Below are 26,450 nucleotides of genomic sequence, written 5' to 3'. Positions count from 1 at the left end.
TTGGGAGGCGGGGCAGGGCCTCCCGATCCAGTGGAAAACCTGGAATGTGAGGGGTTGAATGGCCCAGTAAAGAGAACCCAGGTGTTTGGGTACTTCAGAAGTTTGAAGGCAGATGTGACCCATTCAAACGAGGTTCCGGAGAGGATGGGTGGGCAGGTATACCACTCAGGTTTGGATTGTGGGACATAGATTGTGGTACATAGAACATACAGTGCAGAAGGAGGCCATTCGGCCCATCGAGTCTGCACCGACCCACTTAAGCCCTCACTTCCACCCTATCCCCATAACCCAATAACCCCTCCTAACCTTTTTGGACACTAAGGCAATTTAGCATGTCCAATCCACCTAAGCTGCACGTCTTTGGACTGTGGGAGGAAACTGGAGCACCCGGAGGAAACCCACGCAGACACGGGGAGAACGTGCAGACTCCGCACAGACAGTGACCCAGCCGGGAATCGAACCTGGGACCCTGGCGCTGTGAAGCCACAGTGCTAGCCACGTGTGCTACCGTGCTGCCCACGTGGGGACGTGGGGGTCATGGTTCTAATTAATAAGAGGGTGGTTTTCTCGGTGGTCAATATACTGGTGGACCCAGGAGGGAGGTGTGCAATAGTCAGTGGGTTATTGGCGGGCGGGCCAGTGGGGCTGGTCAATGTGTGCGCACTGAATTGGGATGACACGGCTTTTATTAACAAAGTGTTGCCGTCTATCCCAGATCTAGATCTAATTATGGGTGGCAAATTCAATTGTGTTTTAGATACGAGTGATAGATACGGGGGGGGGGGGGGGTGCAGACCCTTTGAGGTTTAGGTTCCCGAAGGATGAGGAGTTTTCTTTTTCACTCACGCTCACCGGGTCTACTCCCGATTAGACTTCTTTCCGTGGATAGGTTCCTTCTCCCGGGGGTGACGAGGCTGGGTTTACTCAGCGATCATTATATCCGATCATGCTCCGCATTTTGTGGATCTGTTGGTGGAGCCGGGCTTAGACTCATTGATTAAGGCTTGGGAGAAGGGTGGGCTGGAGCGGTTTAGAGACGTGTTTTTGGAGGGTTGGTTCACCGGCCTATGCGCGCTCCTGGAGAAATTTCAGCTACCGAGGAGGAATGGATTTATACACTTGCAGGTGACTGATTTTTTGCACAAGGAACTTCATATCCTCTGGTGCCGTCGCCCTTGCCTCTGGATAGGGTCCAGGCCACGGGTCTAGGGGAGGGTAAGATCTCGGAGGTTTATGGATGGTTGATGGCGATGGAGCAGGCTTCGTTGAGGGAAGTAAATAGGAATTGGGAAGAAGAGCTGGGTTTGGTCCTGGAGGGGGGAGGATGTGGAGTGACACTCTGCAGAGGATCAACGTCACATTGTTGCGCGCGAGGCTCAGTCTGATCCAGTTTAAGGTGGTGCACTGGGCACACCTGACTAGGGTGCGTATGAATGGGTCCTTACGGGGGGTGGAAGATAGGTGTGAACGGTGTTCTAGGGGACTGGCGAATTCCACGCACATGTTTTGTTCTTGCCCTAAGTTTGTCAGCTTCTAAACCTCTGGTTCTGACACGTTATCAGGGATTCTGGGCATTCAGTTGGGGCCGTGCCTGTTGGTGGCCATCTTCGGAGTGCCCAACTCACTGGGGCTGCAGACGGGGACGAAGGCGGGTGTTTTAGCCTTCACCTCGCTAGTAGCCGGAGGTGAGTTCTGTTTGGTTGGAGATCCCCGATTCTGTCTAAGACCTCGGTTTGGTTGGGGGGTTTGAAGGAATTTCTACACCTGACGAAGATTAAGTTACCTTGAGGAGGTCAGTGGATGGGTTCTACTCGAGGTGGCAAACTTCCATCTCCTTTTTTAGGGAGTTAGTTGCCGTCAGCTGTTAGGGGAGGGGGGAGGGGAAAGTATGAAGTTTTCTTAGTTCGGTCAAGGGTTTGCTCAGGTTTTGTTTTATTTATGGGCGGTAGTTTAAGGATAGGATGGGGTTGGGGTTATATTGTTGGTGGGTTTGTTTGTCACAGTGAAAAAGTTTCTTGAGTAAAATATTAAAAACAAGTATTTTGCGGAACATATCTGGGTGAATTCTCCTCCTCCGCAGGCGCATGTTCCCAGGTGGCAGCCGTCGACGGCAGCGGGATTTTCCGTTTCCATTGCCGGCCAATAGGATTTCCCATCGTGGCCACCCCCCCCCCCCCCCCCGTTGCCGGGAAACCCGCGGAGGAGGATGCACTGCCGGCAGAACGCAGAATCCCGCCAGCAGAGAATCCACCCCGTCATCTGCATTATTACCATCTGCATTAAGTACTGGTAATTAAATGAAACCGTGAACATTTGTAATATAATGAAATATTTTAGAATGACAAAGTGATACTGCAGGTGGGATAACAAAAGACTAATAAATCTGAAAATCGTCAAACTGGCAGGTTCAAATTTCCAATTTGATAAGACAGAGGGCTGAAACATCTCACATCATGCGTGAACAAGACAAAATTCCAAAATGTAAAACTCTATCAAAAATAACTGTGAAATGTGGAGAGTGAATTTAAGAGTGTGCAGGAACAGGGATCAGCTAGAGGATAATGAAAATAGATTTTCATTGGCCCTTCAGAAAGTGACGATGAAAACATTTTGGCAGGTAATCACTATCTCTGAAAGCTGTTGATTGTATTCCGCTGATTGAACTATTTGTTGCTATGTATGATGTAAAATAAATGATTCCGGTTATTGAAAATAAATCCAGGGATGGTTAAAACAGTGAAATATCTGAACAGGTATCTCTTCCTGAAGGTTAGTGCACATACATTGCACTTATCTTTCACTTGAAAATGCTCACTGAAAAAAAATATTCTGTTGTTTTCTGTAACGTGTTATATTATAGTTATTTGTATTAGGGCACTTTTTTCAAAGATGCACCAGAAATGGAGTTTCATGGCTTTGATTAATTCTGTATTTATTTAAGAACAGGTTAAGATGTTAAAACCAAATTTGACTCATCTGGAATATTCCCCTCAGTTTATTATCACAGCAAGATCATTTGGCCAGTGTGCCCCTGTGGAGTTCACAAGTTGTATTTTTAAAGCATTAATGCACTCAATGTTCTGTAACCTGGCAGCCTTTGGTTGCACACTTGCCCATTAGTCATTCATTAAGACACTGTAGTTATGCAACACAAGCCCCTGAATGTATTAGCGATGTATTTTTAAAAGGTGAAAAATAAGATGATGCATTATCTCATTTCAGAAGATTTGCCCAGCATTTAACTGTGAAGAGCCGAATTGTGAACAATTGATTGATCACTAGCTATTCGTTACCGATAGGGGAGGGATGTTAATTTAAACAGACCCGCTTTCTCATCTCACTACCCTACCATAAAAAGAAAGCTGTTTTTTGAGTTTGATTCCCCCCTTTAGAAGCTGGGGCGTAATTCCGAACCCCTCAGTTTTGGTGTGATCCAATTTCTATCAATAACACCACTGCAAACTCGAGATAGGGTAAACTTAGAGGGTTAGTTTATTTGCACACACTCAAACATGAGAGAAGGGTTGTAGCATAGCCCCCCTGTGCATTCATACAATAAAAGAGGGGTGGAGAAAGAACAGAGAGAAAAAACATATTGTTTCATTTGAGCCCAGAATCAATGTCCAAATGGTTAATTCTTTCAGAGAGGTCGGAAGGCTGCAACTGATGCTGGATAATTCACATTTCCAGTAAAGATGACTTCCAAGGTGAGATTGGCAAGCAGCGCTGAATCAGTCTTATTTCATAGAATCCCTACAGTGCAGAAAGAGACCATTTAGCCCATTGTGTCTGCACTAGCCCTTGGTAAGAGCACCCTACTTAAGCCTACTTATGTTTGATGGTCTAGAAGTTTGTACGCTCCAGTAGAAACAGTGTAGATGAGGACCAGGCATTCAAACCTGCACAGAGCCCCTCTTCTGTGCCACTGCTAGGTAGATGGAAAGATGGCAAACTGAGCTTTTCAGCTCCACAAGGCAGTATTACTGGTTCCACCAGTTAGGGGAGGTCATGTCTCATGACACTCACCTGTTCACTTTGGTTTGACAAAGTGGGTGCATCCTTTTGTCTGGGTCTCTGAGGTCCATTAAGTCTTAAACAAAGGTTGCAGGGTCTTTTGTCCTAGCAGACTAGTATACTGCGATGGCCAGGCCTGGCTTCTGAAATGTAAATTGTTGCTGTATAGTTACCTTTGAATTTGATCCCTGCAGCCCAGAAGGGGTCGATAGGGTCTCTGCAAAAATAATGAGATGCAGTTTTCTTACTGCCAAATAGGCCCTTTCATTCAAGTATCACAGGTAGACGCAACTTCAGCTATTTTAAGTCTTTATCTGGTTTCTAAAATTTTAGAAATTAGCCATGATGATAACAGCGGGGGTGGAATCCTCCATTTCGCCAGCAACGCACTCACGCCTGCGAATTTCCCGATGGCGTGAGGCTGCCCACAATGGGAAACCCCAATTGGCCGGCTGTCAGGGCGGAGAATCCCACTGCCAGCGGGGCCGTGCCGCACTGGAAAAGGAGAGCGGCGGGACGCAGAATCCCGCCCCCAGAGTGTGATGTCTTAGCCACACAACACTGTTCTTAATATTTTTGCAGGGTTTTTTTCCATAAAACCTTAAAAGCCTTAACAATAAACGACCATGTAGCATTCTGATGAAGCGACAGTTGGACACATACTTTCTGGGATGAACATTTTCATCTAAGAACAAAAGTCTGGTTCAACATCATGAGTTGATCTTAAAAGGAAGCAACTATCATATAACAACCATGATAACTGAATGACATTCTGCCTGCTGCTGTTTATTTTGATTCAATTTCCCTCTGAATGCCTTTCTAATCCCTGTTTTGACATTTAGAGCAAAGCGTGCTGCGTTAGTTGAGAAATCAATAAGAATATTCTCCGAAGAATTGTTTCTGTTTTTGCTGTTTGTACCCACTTTGTTCAAAAATCAGCAGACACGTATTTTTATTTGTGTAAACATTAGTTCAAGGCAGCTAGGAACACAGGCAAGAACATAAAAACATCAGTGGGCCTTTCCACCTCTTGAGCTTGTTATGCCGTTCAATTAGATCATGGCTGATCTGCACCATCGACCCGATTTGCCCCCACATCCGTCAAAGCTTTGCCTATCCATCTCAGTTAGAAATTTTCAATTGAGCCTCGGTTTCAACAGTTTTTTGGGCGAATGAGCATCCTGAATTTCCAGCCCTCTGCCCTCTGTGTGGGGAGAAGCGCCTCATGACATCTGCCTCTCTCTAACATTAAAGCTGTTTTCAAATCCCCTCCCAAAGGGAATGATTTCTGCTTCTCTCACATATCTGTCAACTCATAGGCCACAGCAAAGGTTTGATTTGTGTACAAAACTTATGGGAATGGTACAAAAATGTAGATTACATTACATCTGCATATGTTTACAGTGTTCAAATATCATCCACTGGAATTTTCACTCTGTTTTCAGAACAGAATTAGACTAATCTAGTTAGTGATGTGTTGGGCCGGCTGGGTCAAGGTGAACAGCACTTGATGCAGTGTCGCGAGAGACAGACCTCCAACACTTGATAAAATGCAACACGATTTTATTCAACATCCAAACTATTATACATGTTCAACTGTGGGTCGACACTATGCTGACTTGACTGGAGACCCGACACTAGCCTGACCAAACTAACTTAGCTACCACATGGTGTAGGCACTGGCTAGCTCACGAGCTCTGACTGTCTCAGAGGCTGGGTCCCGAGAGAGCGGGAAAACTGGTGCCCGCTGGCTTTATAGTGGTCGTGTCCTGTCTGGTGATTGGCTGCTCTGTTCTGTGTGCTTACTGGTCATCCTGTGTGTCAATCACTGCCTGCCTGCACTCCATTGTATACATAGATGTATATTATGACAGTTAGCGCAATTTGCGGTGAAACAGATCTTCTGCTAGATTTCTGCTGATCATTGCCAACCATTCATGTAAAAAAAACTGACAAAAATTGTGGCAATTTGGAGCTAGGTAAAGTATGAATACCATGCTGTTATATCTGCAATATGGGCGTTTATTCAAAGTTAAATGGATCACGACAATTTCCTGTTGATTATTGCTGTTTTCTCCTGAAACCCATTTAACAAGTGTTAACAAGAATCCAAACTCGATGATGGCCCAGTAAATATGGGAATGGTTTGTAACTATTTGTGACTCCAGTCTTCTGGTTTGTACGTCACTCAGATCTCTGCACTGTTCTAATTCCAGCCTTTTACACACCCCAGAGTTTAATCCATCCATCACTGGTGGTCTCCCTAAAGCTCTCTGCTTGCCTCTCTCTCCTCTTCAAGATACTTCATAATGCCGATCTCCATGACCAAGGTTTTGACCATTTGCTCTGTGTTTACTTTGATTACAGTAAGAAGTTTTACAACACCAGGTTAAAATCCAACAGGTTTGTTTGAAATCACTACCTCTTCATTCACCTGAGGAAGGAGCAGCGCTCCGAAAGCTAGTGATTTGAAACAAACCTGTTGGACTTTAACCTGGTGTTGTAAGACTTCTTACTCTGCCCACCCCAGTCCAACACCGGCATCTCCACATCCCATTTACTTTGATTGGTGCTGCTCCCAGTGAAATATTTTGGGACGTGTTCCTTGGCAAAGCTGCTACGCAAATGCAGGTAGTTGTTTTATTAGTTAACTGACAGCTGGCAATTCATTATGAAGCCTAGCAACACTGAAACTAGAACAGGACTCATGGATAATCTGGTCACTGTCTTCCCGGGGTTTGGTTTTATGTTCACAGTATTACCTGGAGTCAGAGGAGGAACACCAGTAACCTGCCCTCTGATCGCTATCAGACAAGGCAATCTGTTGACCAGGCATGGTTGCCACTGTCTTTGCGGAGACAATTGGTGAGCTTCTTATCCAGGTCCATGTCTACAAACCCGTTGCTGTTTCACCAAAGACGTTACGGAGGACAAGCTCCTTATCAAATAATGGCAGAAGATGGAATCTCTAAATGCGAGGACTGTACTCATTTTATCAAAGCCCAAAGGGAATAGGGGGAATATGACATTGCAACCATCGTTGATTCAAAATAATGACATTCAACCCCAAAATCAGCCTGAGTGACAGTGGTCTGCATTAAAGTTAATGGTGAACTGTGTTCAAGATAAGCGATCTGTCCCTGAAAAATGTTTGCACTGTGCTTGACAGGAACCTGCTAATATCTTAGTGCAACTTTGCTCCATCTGCATATTCCTGTCCCCATACGATACCAATTGAACATGCAGGAAGAGAGCTCTGCAGCCCTTTCCTGGAGATTCCATCAACAGTAACACTTCTGAGCATGCTTCTGTAATTGCAATATCAGTATGAGATATTAAGAATATGGATTCTCCATGTGACTTGGTAACGTTTAGAGGCACCAATTTTATTATGCCTCCTTGATAAGGTGAGCATCTTGGCCAGATCCTCCTTAATATACCTGGCACGCTTGAAAGAACGCTGTCAGACATGACAGGATAATGAGCACCTAATCTGTCTTTAAGAAAGAACATACTGAATTACATTTGAAATGAACTCAGAACCTAATAGATTTTCCTTACCCGATGTTTGGTGTCTTAAGAACTGTAACGTTGATAATCCAATACTGTGGATAGGATTTTGAAAGTGGAACTATCATCATATGGTGGCGTTCGACAAGATAAACACCACGTACCACATTGGATTATAGTTTTACTTAACCGGTCCAGGTAATGAGGTGCTTGTGAGACTGTGCTGATTTTATTCTTTAGCTCAGAATAAAATTGCGGACAAAACCGAAACTGGTGCTTGGTGTGAAATGTTTTCAGTGAAAGCTGTCCAATGTCAGCAGATATTCTGGTGTCACTGTTACAATTTCAGAAATCAGTTGCAATTCTGATTCTCCCCTTCATAGACATATGTGGAAGTCATTAAGTGTTGGATTTTGTTACTTAACTGGGCACTTTTCCCGGTTTCCATGGTGTCAATAGTGGTTTGAATCATAGATGATTTCTGTAATGGTATCATCAGATTTCCTGTCAAAAAAGTTCTGGTGAAGTATTTTTAACACAATCTATATTAAGAGGCAGCGAGGAAACATCAAAGGTTTTGCACTCTTGGTAATGCTCATGTGTAACGACAACCTTCATCTCTTGCCAGATTGATTGGGCTATCATGGTGCAAATGGAATTGCAATGTAATTGAATGGAGTTGTTAAAGGATAAAAGATTTTAGGAACCCGTTTTGTGTTGAAACTTACTGCTGTTAATTTGTGAATGAGGACCTAAACCCAATCTTGTTAAGTGTACACTTGCAAGGATTTTTCCTGGGCTGTCAATCACACCCACCCATTACTGCGGGCGTTCCTCTCCTCGAAACTCCTTCCATCCTTCACTTACGTGGAGAGACTAGAGCAACTGGGAATGATTTCCTTAGAGCACAGAAGGGATTTAAAGAGTATGTTTTAAACGATGAGAAGTTTCCGTAAAACGAGAGGGAGAAACTATTTCTCTGCGGCAGGATCAGTAACCGGGAGTCACAAATTTAAGATAATTGGCAAGTGAAAGGAGATGAAAAGGTTTTCTTTTACGCAGCAGGTTTTTATGGCCTGGCACGCCTTGCCCGAACAGCAATGCAGTAATTCTCAGAGTCACAGAATGGTTACTGCACAGGCAGAGGCCAATCTCTCCACTGCGCCTTAAAGGGGAATTGGATACATACTTGAAAAGGAGAAATTTGCAGAGCTATGGGGAAGTGTAGGGGAGTGGGACTAATTGTAGAACTCTCCTAAAGTATCAGCCCAGACATGATGGGCCTCCTTCTGTGCTATATCATTCAATGATCCTTAATAGCTTTTTATTTGAGACTTGCTCCTGGCGTCTAGTTTTAGAAGTACCATACATTATAGTTTCTAATGTGGTAGAGCGGTGTTGGGAGATGAGAACAGTGAATTGTCTCCCCTCCACTTGCATCACATCAATTGCTGTGATGCTCTTGCGATCTCCTGCCGGCAAATTTTACTTGTTTCTACTTGAACAAAGGATTTGAAGGGGTGAATAAGGCAGAGGAACAAATGCTCAAATTTCTCTTAATACCGATATTGGAAGCACAGAATTGTTCTCTTCACTCCCTCTCTTCTCACACCTGGAAACATCAGGTGGGTTGCGCCAAGGTGTGTTGTCATGTGTTGACTTGACTATCCACCTGCATTTCAATAAATGTGATGCACTTTGATCGCAGGAGCATGAAAATGAAATGAAATGAAAATCGCTTATTGTCACAAGTAGGCTTCAATGAAGTTACTGTGGAAAGCCCCTAGTCGCCACATTCCGGCGCCTGTTCGGGGAGGCTGTTACGGGAATTGAACCGTGCTGCTGGCCTGCTTTGGCCTGCTTTCAAAGCCAGCGATTTAGCCCTGTGCTAAACAGCCCCATTGATGGGCGTTGGCCTATGCCTGGGATCTTAGGAGGAAGGTCTACCACTTCAGCAAGCCTGAGGTGTGGCCATCAGCTTTAGCCTCTGCCTGATTCCTAAAACAACCAAATAGCCTCCAGAGTTGATCCTCATAGTGCTGCTCCTCTGAGCCTTGTACACAGATCCCTCTGAGAGACTGACTGAAATGGACTGCGTGCAGGTAGGGCCTCTGCAATAGCTGCAGTAGGTGTCACAAGATTTGAGTCTCCGCAAAGTGATGGGAGTCACGGTCACGTAACTTTTGTCTCGTTAACATGGAATCAAGCTTTCGACCCACTTCTATGGGGAACACGGACCCTCTTCGGTATGCCTGGGTAACCCAGAAGGGCAGTGGCCTGGCTGCACTTTTTGTACATGAATGTACAGCACACGGCGGGGGGGCCTGTCAAGATGCATTCCTTGCGTGTAACTCTGTCTTTGTATGTATTCTCAGGAACGGGGTTGGGAATGGACTGAAGGACGCCTGTGGATTACCTCCTGTTGCCATCAGTGATGTGCCTGTTCACACTCCACAGACTGGAGTTGAGATACAATCAAAGCCAACTGTAGGAGGAGACCCTGGACTGTGAGAGCTAAAACCAATGGATGTGGGGCGTTTGCAGGAGGTATCACTTCAAGAAGGCAGGGCAGATAGAAACTGGTAATGTTGGCTTTTACCAATGAGCACCCTTGTAGCAAGGGCTCACATCCTGAAGATTCTGACAAACCTCTCTCTAATTGATTTAATAATAATAATAAATCGCATATTGTCACAAGTAGGCTTCAAATGAAGTTACTGTGAAAAGCCCCTAGTCGCCACATTCCGCCGCCTGTTCGGGGAGGCTGGTACGGGAATTGAACCGTGTTGCTGGCCTGCTTTGGTCTGCTTTAAAAGCCAGTTATTTAACCCAGTGAGCTGAACCAGCCCCTGCTGGTTTATTTACTAAAAAATAAATATTTCATCTGCGCAGTAAACTTGAAATGCAATTTTATTTTTACAAATAACTACAAATGTTTGCAGAATAGATCTAACTATACTAACTACACAAATATAATTGTACTAAGACATTTGAAGAAATTCTTTGAGGAATTTGAATGGACCTCTGCTCTGAGCAAGGTAGTTTCATTACAAGCAGTATTATATGGCAATATTAAACTTTCCCTGGAAATTTGTATAACTGTCTATAAAAATCAAGGTTTAATGGATGTTAATGAATGTTAGCAGCTATAGAAATCTGTGTGGTTTATGTGAACGTTAGCAAATATTACAACTTTGGCAAATTTTGACAAATGAGATTTCATCTCGTTGAACCACAGAGGGTAATTTGGATTTGAGGTTTTTGTATAAAATGCATGATAGCAAATTAGCAGCAATCTCCTTTGCATTGTGCAAATAAGGAGAAGTTTAAAACGGGCCATGGCATCATCACACTTGCGCAGAATAATCTCTGAGAAGTTTGAACGTTGTTCCAATAACAGTTCAAAAGCACGGTAGTCAGCAAATTAGCAGGATATTGCAATGATAGCCAGAATTCTCCAACCAGGCAGCCCGAACATTTTGCAAACCTTCGACCGCCCCACACCCACCCCTCCCATCACTGACAATGAAGCAAAACAAAAGGTAGGCATGGGAATTTCCTCCCTAGGCCTTCTATGCATCCCAATTGGCACAAGTACCTTGAGCACTTTCACCATCTGCTCCCGGACCAGGGCAGCTGCAGCTTGCATCCCAGGAGGAAGATCCTGAGCTGTTTCATGCAGGTGGCACTGTGCCTGCTGTCGGAGAGTCACATCTCTGCCTGTAGCGGCCAGCTGGTGGAAGGTGCACCAGTTGAAATGGTGATGAGACGCCACAGCCTCCAGACTCACCCGTTGGTTAGTCTGCAATCACTTAACAAAGGGAGCAACATCTTCAACCAATTTCAGTATCTTCATAGCCTGAAAAGCTTCTTACTTTCTGTCAAAGAAAATAAAGAAATCCACCAGTCTTCTAACATGCTAAAAAATATAGACTTTTCTTGCCCTTTCTTTGAAATCTAGGCAACCTTCTACCTCTAGACGGAGGTCTCGAGACACTCAATCCTGATGTTTTCAGAAGGAATAGAACAACACAATGGGCCTCAATTTAACAGGAAAGACTTTGATGGTTAGAACTTGTTCAGAAGAAAGACAGATTTCACAGGATGGGTGTCTTGGCTTGACTCCCCCTTACAGCTTAACGTTCAATGAAATTCTCAATTTAAATCATGGCCAGGTCGGCAGGAGAATGGTGTAACTTCCTAAAATGTGACCTATAATTCAGTCCTTCCATTGCTCCTTTCAGAGTGTGGGGAGATTATTTCTCCCAAAGATATTTATATAAAACAGCAAGACTCTCCGTGGGCGCGATCCTCCACTATGCCGGCAGTGCACCCACACCGCGGGAACGGAGAACCCCGGGGGGAAGCGCGCCACGCGGAAAACGGGGCTGGCGGGATGGAGAATCCTGCCCAGTTTTTCCAGTGTAGGAAGTAAACCCTTTGGGACTGAATGGTTGGGAGGATATCTTGATTTGAAGCTGTTGAAAGCTGATATTCTCTCCGGAATTGCAATAAAAAAGAAACTCATCTGGGGCGAAATTCTCCGGTATCGGCGCGATGTCCGCCGACTGGCGCCCAAAACGGCATAAATCAGTCGGGTATCGCGCCGCCCCAAAGGTGCGGAATGCTCCGCAACTTGGGGGGCCGAGCCCCAACCTTAAGGGGCTAGGCCCGCGCCGGACGAATTTCCGCCCCGCCAGCTGGCGGAAAAGGCCTTTGGTGCCCCGCCAGCTGGCGCGGAAATGACATCTCCGGGCGGCGCATGCTTGGGAGCGTTAGCGGCCGCTGACGGCATTCCTGTGCATGCGCAGTGGAGGGAGTCTCTTCCGCCTCCGCCATGGTGGAGACCGTGGCAAAGGCGGAAGGAAAAGAGTGCCCCCACGGCACAGGCCCGCCCGCGGATCGGTGGCCCCCGATCGCGGGCCAGGCCACCGTGGGGGCACCCCCCGGTGCCAGATCGCCCCGCGCCCCCCCCAGGACCCCGGAGCTCGCCCGCACCGTCTTGTCCCGCCGGTAAGGTAGGTGGTTTAATCTACGCCGGCGGGACAGACATTTTAGCAGCGGGACTTCGGCCCATCCGGGCCGGAGAATCGAGCGGAAGGGCCCGCCAACCGGCGCGATTCCCGCCCCCGCCGAATATCCGGTGGCGGAGAATTCGGCAACCGGCGGGGGGCGGGATTCATGCCAGCCCCCGGCGATTCTCCGACCCGGCGGGGGCTGGCGTGAATCCAGATAGGCTGGGTTCAGAATTAGCTTCTGGGAAAGATAGCAACCTCCCAAAGCCAGGAATTTATACAAATGACAGGAATATGAAGAAAAGAATTGCTGGCCCAGAAATTTGACAACTTAAACCCGAACTGCACTTGACTTAAATTACGGTTGTAGAAAATTGCAGTAATTTATTGACTAGGCTGCACGGTAGCACAGTGGTTAGCACAGTTGTTTCACAGCGCCAGGGTCCCGGGTTCAATTCCCGGCAGGGTCACTGTCTGTACGGAGTCTGCATGTTCTCCCCGTGTGCGCGTGGGTTTCCTCCGGGTGCTCCGGTTTCCTCCTACAGTCCAGAGATGTGCGGGTGAGGTGGATTGCCCGTGCTAAATTGCCCTTAGTGTTCAAAAGGTTAAGTGAGGGTTACTGGATTACGGGGATAGGGTAGATACGTGGGCTTCAGTAGGGTGCTCTTTGTAAGGGCCGGAGCAGACTCGATGGGCCGAACGGCCTCCTTCTGCTCTGTAAATTCTATGATTCTATGAAGGTTTGTCCCACCAGGTTGACACGATGAACTAGGAATGTCTTCAGTCTTTGTCCAAAATATCAGCTTTGACTGGGCTGATAGGAAAGATTTATTCTCATTTGCGTTCCTGAGAAAGGTTTCAGCAAACAGCAGAGGAAATGAGAGAGGTGCACCTTAACTGGGAAGACTCAGAGGTACCTTTGCACCGCAGTCTGCAAGCCAAACCGTTGAGAATGAATCAGAAAGAGGGAACGGCTCAGTGAAGAGTGTGGAAGAGGCTGCACATTTGTTGAGTGGTGGTTGTCAGGATCATATCGCACTCTCAATGGTTCCATTGGTTTATTGCTGAAAGTATGATGAGCTGACACGAGCGCCTCGAGGGGATATTATCCCAGAGGATGGCACAGGATTCCATCGTCACCCCTGCCATCTGACTCACACCACAGTTGCTGGACCTCAGTGCCCCCATGTCAATATCCTGCTCACCAAGCATTTTATTTCTTGGAGCAAAGCTCCAGTGAACGGAGTCCTCAAGCTCTGGGATGTGTCTACATCCATCGGGAACAATTGAGCCTGTGCATCTTCGCGGCTAGGCCTAATTTAAATGAATTTGACCTGCTGGGTGAAATGTGCTCCTGCAACTTTCAATGTTTCCCCTGTTAAAATCTTCCCTTGCAGGTTTTGCTGAGAAATCTGACTGGCGTTTGCAGCCTTTGCTGGGCCGGTCGGACTCCTGTTTCTTGTGTCCCCTTTCTTCCAATCCAGAAGACAAGACCCGGTCGACATCCTCTACCAAACACCCAGGATAAGAGATTTCTTTCAGAACAAGTATTGTTCCCGACTCCAGGACTCGAGAGCTAGTAATCACTCTCACACAAAACAAGATTCTGTGAATGCTGGAAATGTGAAATAAAAACTGAAAATGCCAGGGATACTCAGCAGGTCAGGCAGGATTGATGGAGAGAGAAACACAGTTCATGTTTTGTCAACCTGAACTGTTAACTCTGTTTTTTCTCCACAGCTACTGCCTGACCTACTGAGTACTCAATCATTCTAGTCCACGATGGGATTTAAAATTGACCTCAGTGTCTCTGAATTTCTGTATCATCATGGAACTGGAGGTGCATTGATAGGGGTGGTAATCTAAAGGGACCCGATGTACCAGCTCCTGCCTGACAGCTATTCCCATGGACTAAGTCTGAAAAGAATTTTCTCTACCTAACACGGATAATGTTTCAATGATGTTTTGTGGAAATGTTTTAATCCATGGAGCAGAGGAATGGCAATGAAAAGCAGAGTTGAAGGGGAGGCAGATAGTGACTGATTTTATTCACACCTTAATGTTGTGATAGGAATTGTAGAACTCTGAAAAATACTTTCATGACCCCATGTTGATACTGGATAAATGCACTGGAAATATAAAATAGCAATCAGCGCTGAATTTAAACCCAATATGATCCAATTTGTCAGCAATTTTATATCCAATTAGCCAAACTCTACGGTCAGTCTGAATATTAATTCTTTCAATGTTGCACTTTGTTTGAAGTTTAAAGCAAATGTTTATTTCCACCTTTATCACATTACATTTACTTGTTAGGATTCAGGGCCGTTAACAATTCTTGCATTCACATAACAGATAGCCGCTTATACTGTCATTATATAGCACACATTTGCAGTTTCACCACATTCACCATTTATTTTGCATCTTGTTGATTAATTTGTGGCATCCAAAGGTTCATGTGAATGCTAGCTTTGCTGTTTTGTTTCCAATACACACAGATAATCACTTTGTTTTAGTGAGTGTCTTCTCCCTCAAAATATTTTGTATGCCATTTATAGTTGAGCTTTGGAATCCAAGGTAAAGTTCCAGGATTTTGTTTGTAGTGTCTCTGAACGGGGAGGTGATTACTGCGCAACAATGCACTCAAGGGGCTCAAAATACATTGCAATGCAAAAGCCAAACAGCCTTGTGGAGATTAGTTAAACCCTGAGAGTTTAATATTATCTTGTGCTAAAACAGCTTTGTCTGGAGAAAATGTATTTGCTGTTACTTACTGGCCCAGTGCGAATATCACAATGTACTGCTTTTATTTACCACAGAATCTCATCAGGGATTGAAACGCAAAACCTAAAAAACATGACATGAGCAGAACTTCCATCATCACTATTTTGATTATTAGTCCTAAAGAGGAAAGGTGTTTTAATTCATCAGCATGAGAACTGCTGTTCGTAGACAATGAAAGGAAAAAGGTGAACAATTGTAAAGCGTGTCCACATGCAATCGTGTCCAATAACCATACAGAACATTAGAACATAAGAACTAGGAGCAGGAGTCGGCCATCTGGCCCCTCGAGCCTGCTCCGCCATTCACTGAGATCATGGCTGATCTTTGATTAATAAATTCACTAAGAAAAGAAAAAAGGGCTAAAATATATTACAAATAATAACATAGTGATTTAAGGGCTTGCATCTAATCTAATACTGAAATTCAGAAGACGTTGCTATAAGATTCCTGCTATTGTCTGACCTTATTTATTAGATTACTGCTTGCTTATCCACCTCTGCTCTTGTCACCAGGCCAAGGGGCTGAATCACATTCCAGAAGACTCCAAGATATCCTCCTCAAACGGTCGAACAATTAGTTCAACAATAACAACTTGCAATGTGCCTTTAACGTAATAAAACCTTAAATGCTCTAAATGTTCCATTTTTCCCATTCCTCCACGAGATTCCTACTTGTAGTGATCGAATCGTATCACCCATTATCACATCATTGCCAAACTTATTTGAGGTTATCTATCTTTTGTGAATGACAAGTTTGTTGAAGGTAAGCGAGCTTGCCTGGAAAAGCCCATGAACACAGTCACGGTTGTTTCTGATGCCATCAGCAATCCCAATTTTGCTATTCCCCCTGCCCGCTCTATATTTCAATCTTCCGTAGGACTATATACCCCTGAGCTATTGTCAGTCTTTGGCACTCAAATGTCTCTTTCTAATCCAATGTCAACTCCCGCAATAGAGGAGCAGATGGTGCTGAAAGTAGAATTTGCAATTCCAACCCACCCATTCCAATTAGTGGAGCTGGTGTTTTGCACACGTTGGAACGAGCAAGTTTTGAAATGGACCTGCATGAAATCAAATTATTCAATAAAAAAATTGGACTTGCGTAACCTTTTTCAGAATTTGCTATCTAATTTGATGATAGGATTTAACAATTAAGCAGAAATAAAATTTGATGGCGTATTTTTCCGATCCAAAATTTAGTTGCTACAAGTTCATCCCAAGTGGCAAACCGTATAGTGTCCCAAAAGGCAAAATTAGCTCAGAGTGATTTAGAAATTTTTGAAATCCTTTAGCTGTGGAAAATGTAAGTCAAAGAGCTTCTAAATATAACCTGTGACTGCGAATGAAAAGTACCTTCACAAACTTACTGCTCCTTTTGGGACAATTGTGATGGTTAACCAGCTGCACTGTCGCGCTTGCTCTCACAACACGATCCTCGCCAAAATGAAAATCGCTTATTGTCACAAGTAGGCTTCAAATGAAGTTACTGTGAAAAGCCCCTAGTCGCCACATTCCGGCGCCTGGTGGGGGAGGCTGGTACGGGAACCCTTACATTTCTCCACCACCCACCTTTAGGTGACGAGGTGGAGGCAGCTAGACGAGAGGGAGCCAGTGGGAAGTGGATATGGTCAGCAGTGTGCAGGATTTTGTGTGGTTGAGGGGGTGATGGTTGTGGTTGAGGGGGTGATGGTTGTGGCTGTGTCGGCCATGCTGTTGTGAATGAGCTGTGATTTGCGGAGTATGGTTTTAAGGAGGTTTGTGGGAACACAGGGCGGGATTCTCTGATCCTGAGGCTAAGCGTTGACGCCGTCGTACACCGATGTCAACATGGCCTCAGGAGCAGCGATTCTGACCCCTACAAGGGGCCAGCACGGCACTGGAGTGACCCACTCCGCTCCAGCTGCCGTTCCCCGGCGTCAGATGGGCGCCGCCGGTCTGCGCATGCACGGTGGCTCCGTTCTCCGCGCCGGCCCCGACGCAACATGGCGAAGGGCTACAGGGGCCGGCGCGGAACAAAAGAGACTCCCAGCCCGAAAGGCTGGCACGCCGATTGGTTGGCCCTGATTGTGGGCCAGGCCACAGCGGATGCCCCCCCCGGATGGATCCACGCCGAGGTCCCGCCGGGTCAGAGCAGGTGTGGACAGCGCCGGCGGGACTCGGCTTGTGTGGCCACTCGGCCCATCCCGAGCGGAGATTCGCCGGTGGGGCCCCGTAGAGCGGCCCCCGACCGGCGCCGCGTCAATGGCGCCAATTCCCCGCTCTCCGGAGGATCGGCGGACCGGCGTCGGGGCGGCGTTGCGCGATTCGCGCCCGTCCCGGCCATTCTCCGGCCCGACCTGGGCTGAGCAAATCCCACCCAAAATTAGAGGAGTCACACCTCAAAATGATAAAGGTGTAGCTAAAAGCAAAATACGGCAGGTGCTGGAAACCCAAAATAAAAACACAGATTTCTGGACAACTTCAGCAGGTCTGTCAGCATCTGTGGAGAGAGACACAGATAATGTGTTGAGTCCAATATGACTCATCCAAAGCACTCTGGGTTCCAATGAAGAGTCATATTGGACTCAAAACGTTATCGCTGGCTGGGATTTTCTGGCCCCATCATGCCGGGATCCACCAGGGGTGCTGTAGGCCAGTCAAAGGTCCATTGAGTTTCAGTGGGACTGGAAGACCCGGGCAGTGGGTGGAGCTGGAAAATCCTGGCCTCTATCCAGCTCTCTCCACAGATGCTGCCAGACCCACTGACCCTTTCCAGGTGTTATGACGACCACGAAGCCCACAGGGGACCGTCAATTGATCTCCCCGTGGGGTTTGTGGGATATGAGTGCCCCTACTGTGGAGGCTCGACCAAATAGGAACTATTCGGCCGGGAGTTTCAAAACTGCGGCCCAGACCCGGACCGGCATTCCGGATGGTCAGCGGGCTGGGAGGCAGCATTGTCGGCCGCGGCTGTAGCATTTTGTTATCCAAATAAACTAGAGTTTGTGTGAAACCTGACCTTGGCAGAGTTATTACTCCAGCACTTCCTATTTTTATTATCAAGATATAGAGTTGGGACTTCAGGTGGCGGAATGTAGAAGGAGGTCATGCACGAGGTAGCTCCCGCCAGGGTACTTGCCTTTCCCTTTTGCCCAGTTAACGGGAATTTTTGTTGGCCAAATTCTACCCATAAGAAAGCAGAAGGAGCCTATTGTTGAAAAATGTCAAAAAAAGCTGGAACGAAGAAGCCTGCGGGTGGAAATTCTTCGATTTACTCGGCGGTTTTGAGTCAAGCCTCAGCAGGTAAAGGGGGTGGAGACAGCTCTGTCGAGGCACAGTGAACAAATTGCCTCTCTGGAGGTCGAGATATCGTTGGTGGCGGAGAACAATAAGAGTCTGAGGGCAAAGGTGGGTGATCAGTGGAGGAGACAAACCTCAGAGTGGTGGGGGTGCTCCAGGGTGGGGAGAGTCCGCATCCTACTGCGTATTTTTCGCAGATGTTTGGTAAGATGATGTGGGAGGGTGAACTGTGTCCCCTCCAGAGTTGGACAAGGCCCATCGAACATACCGGAGGAAACCTCGGGTGAATGAGCCACGACCAGCAGTTATTGTCAGATTCCATAGCTTCCAGGAGAAGGAGCGGGTCCTGAAGTGGGCCAAGGAGAACCGTGACTCGAGATGGGAAGGGAGCCCCATCAGGATCTATCAGGATGTTGGAGTGCAGCTTGCGAGGAAGTGGGCGGCCTTCAATAAGGCCAAAGCAGCATTGTACACGAGAGGAGTGTGGTTTGGAGTGGCTTTGTACCCGGCGAGGCTGCGGGTTATCAACAGGTCAGAGGACCATTACTTTGACACTTCAGAGGAGGTTGGAAGTGAGGGCTTAAGTGGGTCGGCGCAGACACGATGGGCCGAATGGCCTCCTTCTGCACTGTATGTTCTATCCTTGCTTTCACCTTGTTGAATGCTTGGAGGCGAGTTGTGCTGGAGTGGAGGTCTCCTACTCCGCCCAGTGCCTCGATGTGGTTCGGTGGTCTGGAGAAAGTCAAGTACCCGGTTAGGGGGACGGTTGAGGGGTTCTAACAGAGATGGCAACCATTCATTACCGACTTAAGGAATTAGTCCCATCAGTTGCTGGGGGTGGGGTGTTTCTTTTCTGTTTTCTCTCTTGTCTGATATGTTCTGAAGGGCAACTAGGGATGGGCAATAAATGCTGGGCCTAACCAGCGACACCCACATCCCGAAAATTAATTTAAAAAGTAAATGCAGAACAAGTTTCTGCATTTATCACACCTGTGTTCACTGTATTTACAGCAGGAATGTTTACAGTCATGTATGTTAAAAACAAATGAACATAACTAACCACAGTCTAGTCTGTGTGACGTACGTACGCAAATAGGCCTCATCCTGCGGAATGCGTACACATTTATTTTAGGTTTCCTAGCGGGTGTTGTGACTGGAGAATACAAATCACAGAGTAGAGGTGAGCACAGGATGCAAATGAGGTAGCTCCCAGGCTGAGGTGACATTACACACCCAGAAAAATACTTTTTAGGAAGTTAGGAGATAAATAAAGTTGTTTGAATAATGTTTGAGGCAATTGGATCCAATTTAAAAAAAATAAAATGGCAAAATATTATTTGTGAATAGTGCTGAAAGCACCTTGTACAAGTACAATGCTGGCTGCCAGCTGTAAATTAGAGTGAGCAGCGATAGTTCCAGTAATAATTGACAGGTTAACATAATCAGCTTGATATTTATCAGCGGAGAAACAGACCAGAATAGTTTGGTAGAATCTGAATCAAATGCTGATACAGGCGTGACCGACCCAATGCCCTCTTTCCCCAGTGACTTTTCATGCATTCTCTGAAATAGTTTACAGTTGTAATAAAAATTCAGGCTAAGAAATTCAGCTCAGTGAAACCCAATTTATCAGCAGTACGGGAGTGCTGCATTGCCTGGGACAGGCGTGAACCCTTTTAGTGTCAGCCAGACTGGGGGCCGTGTTGGTGAGGGTGTTACTAGCAGTCAGGAATTGTCCATTGGAACTATGCAGAGGAGGCAGACCCTGGCATAGACAAGATATATGGACCAGAACTTTATGCTCCCCCCTCCCACCCCCCCCCCCCCCCCACCCCCCCCCCCCCCCCACCCCACCCCACACCGCGGTGGAGTTTGAGGTGTTGGGGGAGTGGAAGGGAAGAAGTTGAATTTGCATGGAGGGGATTTTGGTCTTATTGCATAGGGTCCAGTTCTGGCTTTGAGACAGTTTGGCGGACTGTTTGGCTGAATTTTGAGTTCAACTCAAGTCATTGAGCGCGGTGAGTTTTCAAACTCCTTTTTGTAGTTTTTCAGAAGTTGCTGTGGATCATTCTTTCCATCAACCAATTGAGTCACAGCTCCCCAGTTGAGTTTGATTTTTCCAACCGCGCTCGACCGAATAAAGCAGGAAGTTCCCCCCCCCGGAACAACCTGGAGAGGCAACCCGCTATTTGTCCATTTACTTCAACTTTTACCACAATCATAGTATCATAGTATCATAGAATTTACAGTGCAGAAGGAGGCCATTCGGCCCATCGAGTCTGCACCGGCTCTTGGAAAGAGCACCCTACCCAAGGTCCACACCTCCACCCCATCCCCATAACCCAGTAACCCCACCCTACACTAAGGGCAATTTTGGACACTATGGGCAATTTAGCATGGCCAATCCACCTAACCCGCACATCTTTGGACTGTGGGAGGAAACCGGAGCACCCGGAGGAAACCCACGCACACACGGGGAGGATGTGCAGACTCCGCACAGGCAGTGACCCAAGCCGGAATCGAACCTGGGACCCTGGAGCTGTGAAGCATTTGTGCTATCCACAATGTGTTTCCTTTTCGTGGTACGGCCCCTTCTGTGTACTTCTGTACTTGATGGTTTCAATGGCAGATGCTTTGACTTCTGGTTATAGATTGGTTCCAGTACCAATGATACGGCCGCTCCCATATTTTGACTTGGTTACCATCATGTTTTGGGAATACCCAGAAATGTTGTGGGTTGCCTCATACCAACAAGATACCTAGTTTCAGCCCTTGAAGTTGTTTGGGAACATTGTCTCCTAAGGGGCCTAGATCTTTGTCTATCATTTTGACGACCCGGTTAGTAGGTTTAGATGTTTTCTTTTTCTTACACGCCTTAGATGTTGGTGAAGTTTGCCGTGTCCAACATGCTTTGGTAACATGGCTCTTTTTGCCACAGCTTTTGCACTTACTTTCTCGACTCCACCATTCCCCTGCTGAGTGTCGAATTTATGCACATCGATGACATGGTTGTACTCTTGCAGACCTGTGTTTGGCAGTCTCCGCGTTGTGGATCTTCTCTCCAGCTCCAATCTATGAAGCCCCATTTGCTGCTGGCTCCATAGTGAAAATTTCTACAGCTGATTTAAGAGTTAAGTAACTTACAGTAAGCAGCTTTCTCTGAATGGCTTAGTTGCGGAGTCCGCATACCAGCCTATCACGGAGAGTGTCGTCTAGTGTTGCGCCAAACATGCAGTGTTTTGCTAACCTTCTTACGGGCACCACAAATTGTAAGATTCCTTCATCTTCTCCCTCATTACAGTGGTGGAACTGAAATGGTTCTGCAATTATAAGTGGTCTTGGTGAGAAATGCCCTTCTAGAATCTTCATCAATTCATTGTAGGTTTTGGCTGCCGACTTTTGTGGCTGGACCAAATTGTGCAACAGCATAAACGTTTTACTCCCTACTGAACTGAGAAATGTTGCAACCTTTAGGTCCCCGGTGTTTGATTCGCTCTGAGATAAAGTTGAAATCTCTCTTTGTAAGAGTTCCAGGTCCCACTGTCTTTCTCAAATGCATGCACGGTGCCACCTTTGCGCACCACTTCAAATACCGACTCCCGAGGTCTATACGTTCTTCAGCCTTCTTTCTTTCTATTCCTTTTTTAAGTGTGAAGCAAAAGGTCTCCTAATCCACAAAGCAAAAGACATTTTCTTTTGTGTGGACTATGGTTTGTTTTATTTGAATAGCAGCTTGCACAGAATCTGACAGACTTTTGAGTCCCCTTTCCTGCAGTCTGTTTCATTTTACCACATGTGCAGTCCCTGCAGCCCGGAGACTATCCACTTCTAATGGCAAGCAAGTTCTTTAAAACCTTTGTTCTGACTTACTCACAGTTATATACTCCGTTTCTTTTTGCAAACCTTTCTGAATCGGTGGTTTTTCGCTCAATCTGGTCCCAAGAATCTTCCCCCTCGCTCTTCGTCGCCCGTTTTCACTTTTCCCGGCGTCAGTTTCAGTACCTCAATCCTCGTCGCCAGTTTTGTCTTTTGTTCTCTTTTCAAATCGCCACAAAAAGAGAAAAAGTACGGAGGTGGCACACACTTGGGTTTTATTCAAAACAAATACACGATGCAAGGTGAATTCTGGAGGTGTTGCTTTGGACGGGTCTCAGATGGAAGAAAATCAAAAGTCGCCACAAATGCTCGGCTGACTTCAGGACAGATCACGTGATGTTCCAGCAGCCGAGATGTCTCACTTAAATACATAACGTATCTAATTTCACTGCCGTGATCTCTAGCCATGTCCTGGTATTAAAATGTTTTCTATTAAAGGGGTCAAAGAGCTTCTTCCGCTGTACTTTGTAAAATGAAGCATTTTAGTACATGGTGATTGAATTACTCAACCTTTAAAACAAAGTGTATGGTTATGTAATTGTAGCACGACTTGTTTGCACAGATCGGGATTATAACTCATCTGATTGTGTACAGGCATTTATTTTTAATTACACCATGTTGTGGGGTGCTTGGTTTGCAATTTGTACCAGTTGTGATTACTATTTGATTGTTCTGATGTCTTAAAGCTTTTGTGTCTTTCATGTTCTTTAGCGATATTCTGATTTGTAGTGTGTGTAAGAAAACAGAATTGAAAGAATCTACAGAACCTCCAAACATTCTTTAATTTGTAACATTTTAAGCATCAAGTAAGACGGTATAATCTTGTGGGGTTTTGTTATCCCGACATTAAGCCTCTGTGGACACTAAGCCAGGTATTTGATGATCAAATCCCACAGTTAGCCAAGCTTCAAAGATTATTCTGCATCCTGCTCTGTAATCCAAAGGTTCAGATTAATTTGCTCCATGTGTGGATTCAATCCCTTCAACACATGCTCCTAGATCACTTCATTATTAAACACTTCGATTGCAATTCCAATTTCCAATTCTCTTCCCACAAATAGGGCGGGATTCTCCGACCGTGTCCGCCAGGTGACCGGAGAATCCCGCCCGAGGTCATTGGACTTTTCCATTGTCCGCGGCTCACCCGTGGCGATCTTGTGACGGGCGGGGCAGAAGAATCCAGCCCCTAGTCTTTTTTTAAAATGTTTTTATTAGGGATTTTTATTTTTATACAGAGCAAAGATGAGCGTGAACATATACAGAAAATATATACATCGGCTATCATTTCTTGTATACATCAATTATAATTTCTGTTTTTCAGCAGGTGCTTAGTTTTCGCTGGATCTCCCTCTCCCTCCTGATCCCCCTTTCCTTCTTGTTGTCTGACGTGCCTTCTTTGTTCGTCGGGTCTTACGGCCTATACCTGTTGGGGTGGCGCAGTGCTCCGTATATTGTGTGTTGGGTATGGTTCAGTTCTGTGTCTCTTTGTTCCCCCCCCCACTCTTTCACCTCTGCTCCCCCTCCTCTCCTCCCCCCCCCCTTTCTTTTTGTTTGTGTCTGTGGTTTTCCTGTGGCTCCCCCCTCCCTCTGGCTTATTGGCTGTTGGCTACAAACAGGTCTTGGAACAGGTTGGTGAATGGTTCCCATGTTTTGTGGAAGCCCTCTGCTGACTCGCGGATGGAAGATTTTATTTTCTCCATTTGGAGAAATTCTGATAGGTGGGTGAGCCAGTCTGCAGCTTTGGGTGGTGCTGCCGATCGTCAGCTGAACAAGATTCTCCGGCGGACGATCAGGTGGACAAATATAAGGGCTTCGGCCCTGCTCCCCATGATGAGTTCTTGCTGGTCCGATACACTGAAGACTACCACTCTGGGGCAAGGCTCCACCCTCATCCCTACCACCTTGGACATCGCCTCAAAGGTAGCTGTCCAGAACCCGACAAGTCTGGGGCAAGACCAGAACATGTGGACGTGGTTGGCTGGGCCTCCTTGGCACCGTTCACATTTGACCTCCACCTCCGGGAAGAACCTGCTCATTCATGTTCTGATTATGTGTGCTCTGTATGCCACACAAGAAGGCCTTGGGGATGTAGATCAGTATGGATCTGAACAAGAAGAGGAACCTGGGCAGTACCTTCATCTTGACCGCCTGCACTCTCCCTGCCAGGGAGAGTGGGGGTGTGCCCCACCTCTGCAGGCCCTTTTTGACTTCCTCCACCAGGCTGGTCAGGTTCCACTTGTCAATCCCTGTCCAGTCGATTTGGATCTCCAAGTAGCAACATTTGTGTTGAGCCTGTTTAAATGGCAGTCCCTCCATCTCTGTTCCTCCCCCTTGCAGGTTACCAGGAAGATCTCGCTTTTGCTCATGTTGAGTTTGTAGCCTGAGGAGGTGCTAAAGTCTATGATTCCATCCATGCTGCTTTCCCACACCCAGTTGTGCACTAAGGAAGTCTTTCAACTGCTCCCATCGCTGGTAATTCCCAGAACATGTTGATAGTCTGTCGCCAGAGGGTTGTGGCTTGAGGGGCGTCATTCCACACCAAGTGTGGCTGACCAGGAGTCACTCCCGCTCTTACTACCAACCATTGCTGGCTTTGGAAGGATTTGCAGGTGGACACACAACTTGTTTGGCCACGGTATAAACGCATCTTCCTTAACCAGCAAGTCCTGGAGTGGGAGTGTCTGGCTCAGAGGCAGCGATAACACCCACTGCACCACATGATCTCCATCTTGGATTGTAATATCAATGATTAACTTCTGAAGATTCCTGTTGCAGAGTGTCATTTTGATTAGAGGGTGTTCCTATAAAGCTTTTCTCCTCTAATTGTTTCATTGGCATCTGTTGAGGATTCTGAGCATGTGCGAGCTTTGAGCGGACTTATCAGTCTGTAAGCGTTTTACTAGAGCTCCTGTTTTCATAGTTATTACTGTTGTCACTGTTCTACTGAGTTACTGTTATTATTAAATGTTGTTATTTATTTATATAAAGAAGAACACATTTGACTACCTCCTCTGTCATTTCAAGTTACCACAGGGGCTGGTTTAGCTCACTGGGCTAAATCGCTGGCTTTGAAAGCAGACCAAGGCAGGCCAGCAGCACGGTTCAATTCCCGTACCAGCCCCCGAACAAGCGCCGGAATGTGGCGACTAGGGGCTTTTCACAGTAGCTTTATTGAAGCCTACTTGTGACAATAAGCGATTTTCATTTCATTTTAATTTCCTTTGATGACGAGGAGCAAATGGCAAGAAAATAAAACTAAGTTTTTAGATGTTCAGCGTGGCACTATGAAGTTGCATTTAGTGAGTAGCTAATTTTCATTGTGGGTTAATTTGATGGAATCTAAAGTTAGCAGCACCATGGCGATGTTTGGGGCAGTCGGTGGGTTCAATGAGAGAATCGAGAACTGGGCTGAACACACCAAGTGGTTGCAGCATTTAATTTCAGCAAATGTAATAAAAGATCAGGCAAAACAGAATTCAATTCTCCTGTGTGTGTGTGTGTGTGTGCCTGTGTGTATGACGAAGGCTTATAGGTTGGCGAGGCATTTGGCCACGTCACAGAAGCCTGGTTAGATTTCATTTGAAGATTTAGTTGCACTGGTCCAGAATCACCAGAACCCTGAGCCTTCAGTGATTGTTCAAAGATTCAAATTTCATTGTCATGTTCGAAAAGCAGGTTAATCGGTTGCTAACTTTCTAGCAGAATTACGCCATCTTTCAGCACACTGGGTTGGAGCAGTTTTAGAAGATATGCTCAGAGTTAGGCTGGTCTGCGGCATTAACAAGAGCAACATTCAGCGTTGGTTGTTGGATGAAGCCACACTGACTTTTAAGAAGGCTCTGGAAATTTTGCAGGGCATGGAAATGGCTTCCAGTAAATGCTGAAGATTTTCAGCAGGTGATGCCTCGGCAGGGGAGCTGCACCAAATACAGAAAGAAGCTGAAAGCAGTGGAGTGTTTGAGGTGTGGAGGAC

The 26,450-nt window shown here is 46.2% G+C and overlaps 1 long non-coding RNA gene across 1 annotated transcript in view; it reads right to left on the bottom strand.

Annotated features, from left to right (window-relative positions):
• Positions 1-3,469: 3,469 nt before the first annotated feature.
• LOC140393607 (uncharacterized) overlaps positions 3,470-26,450 on the bottom strand; it is a 49,808-nt gene continuing 26,827 nt past the window's right edge. Inside the window, exons 2-3 of the long non-coding RNA XR_011935694.1 lie at positions 4,188-4,231; positions 3,470-3,753 (exon numbers count right to left, since the gene is read on the bottom strand). This is a non-coding gene — a long non-coding RNA (uncharacterized lncRNA). The remainder of the gene's footprint in view (positions 3,754-4,187; positions 4,232-26,450) is intronic.

Source organism: Scyliorhinus torazame, chromosome 17, assembly GCF_047496885.1.
Source record: "Scyliorhinus torazame isolate Kashiwa2021f chromosome 17, sScyTor2.1, whole genome shotgun sequence".
NCBI lineage: Eukaryota > Metazoa > Chordata > Chondrichthyes > Carcharhiniformes > Scyliorhinidae > Scyliorhinus > Scyliorhinus torazame.
Note: the sequence above shows the minus strand (reverse complement) of the source record. Positions and strands in the feature narration are given on the sequence as shown.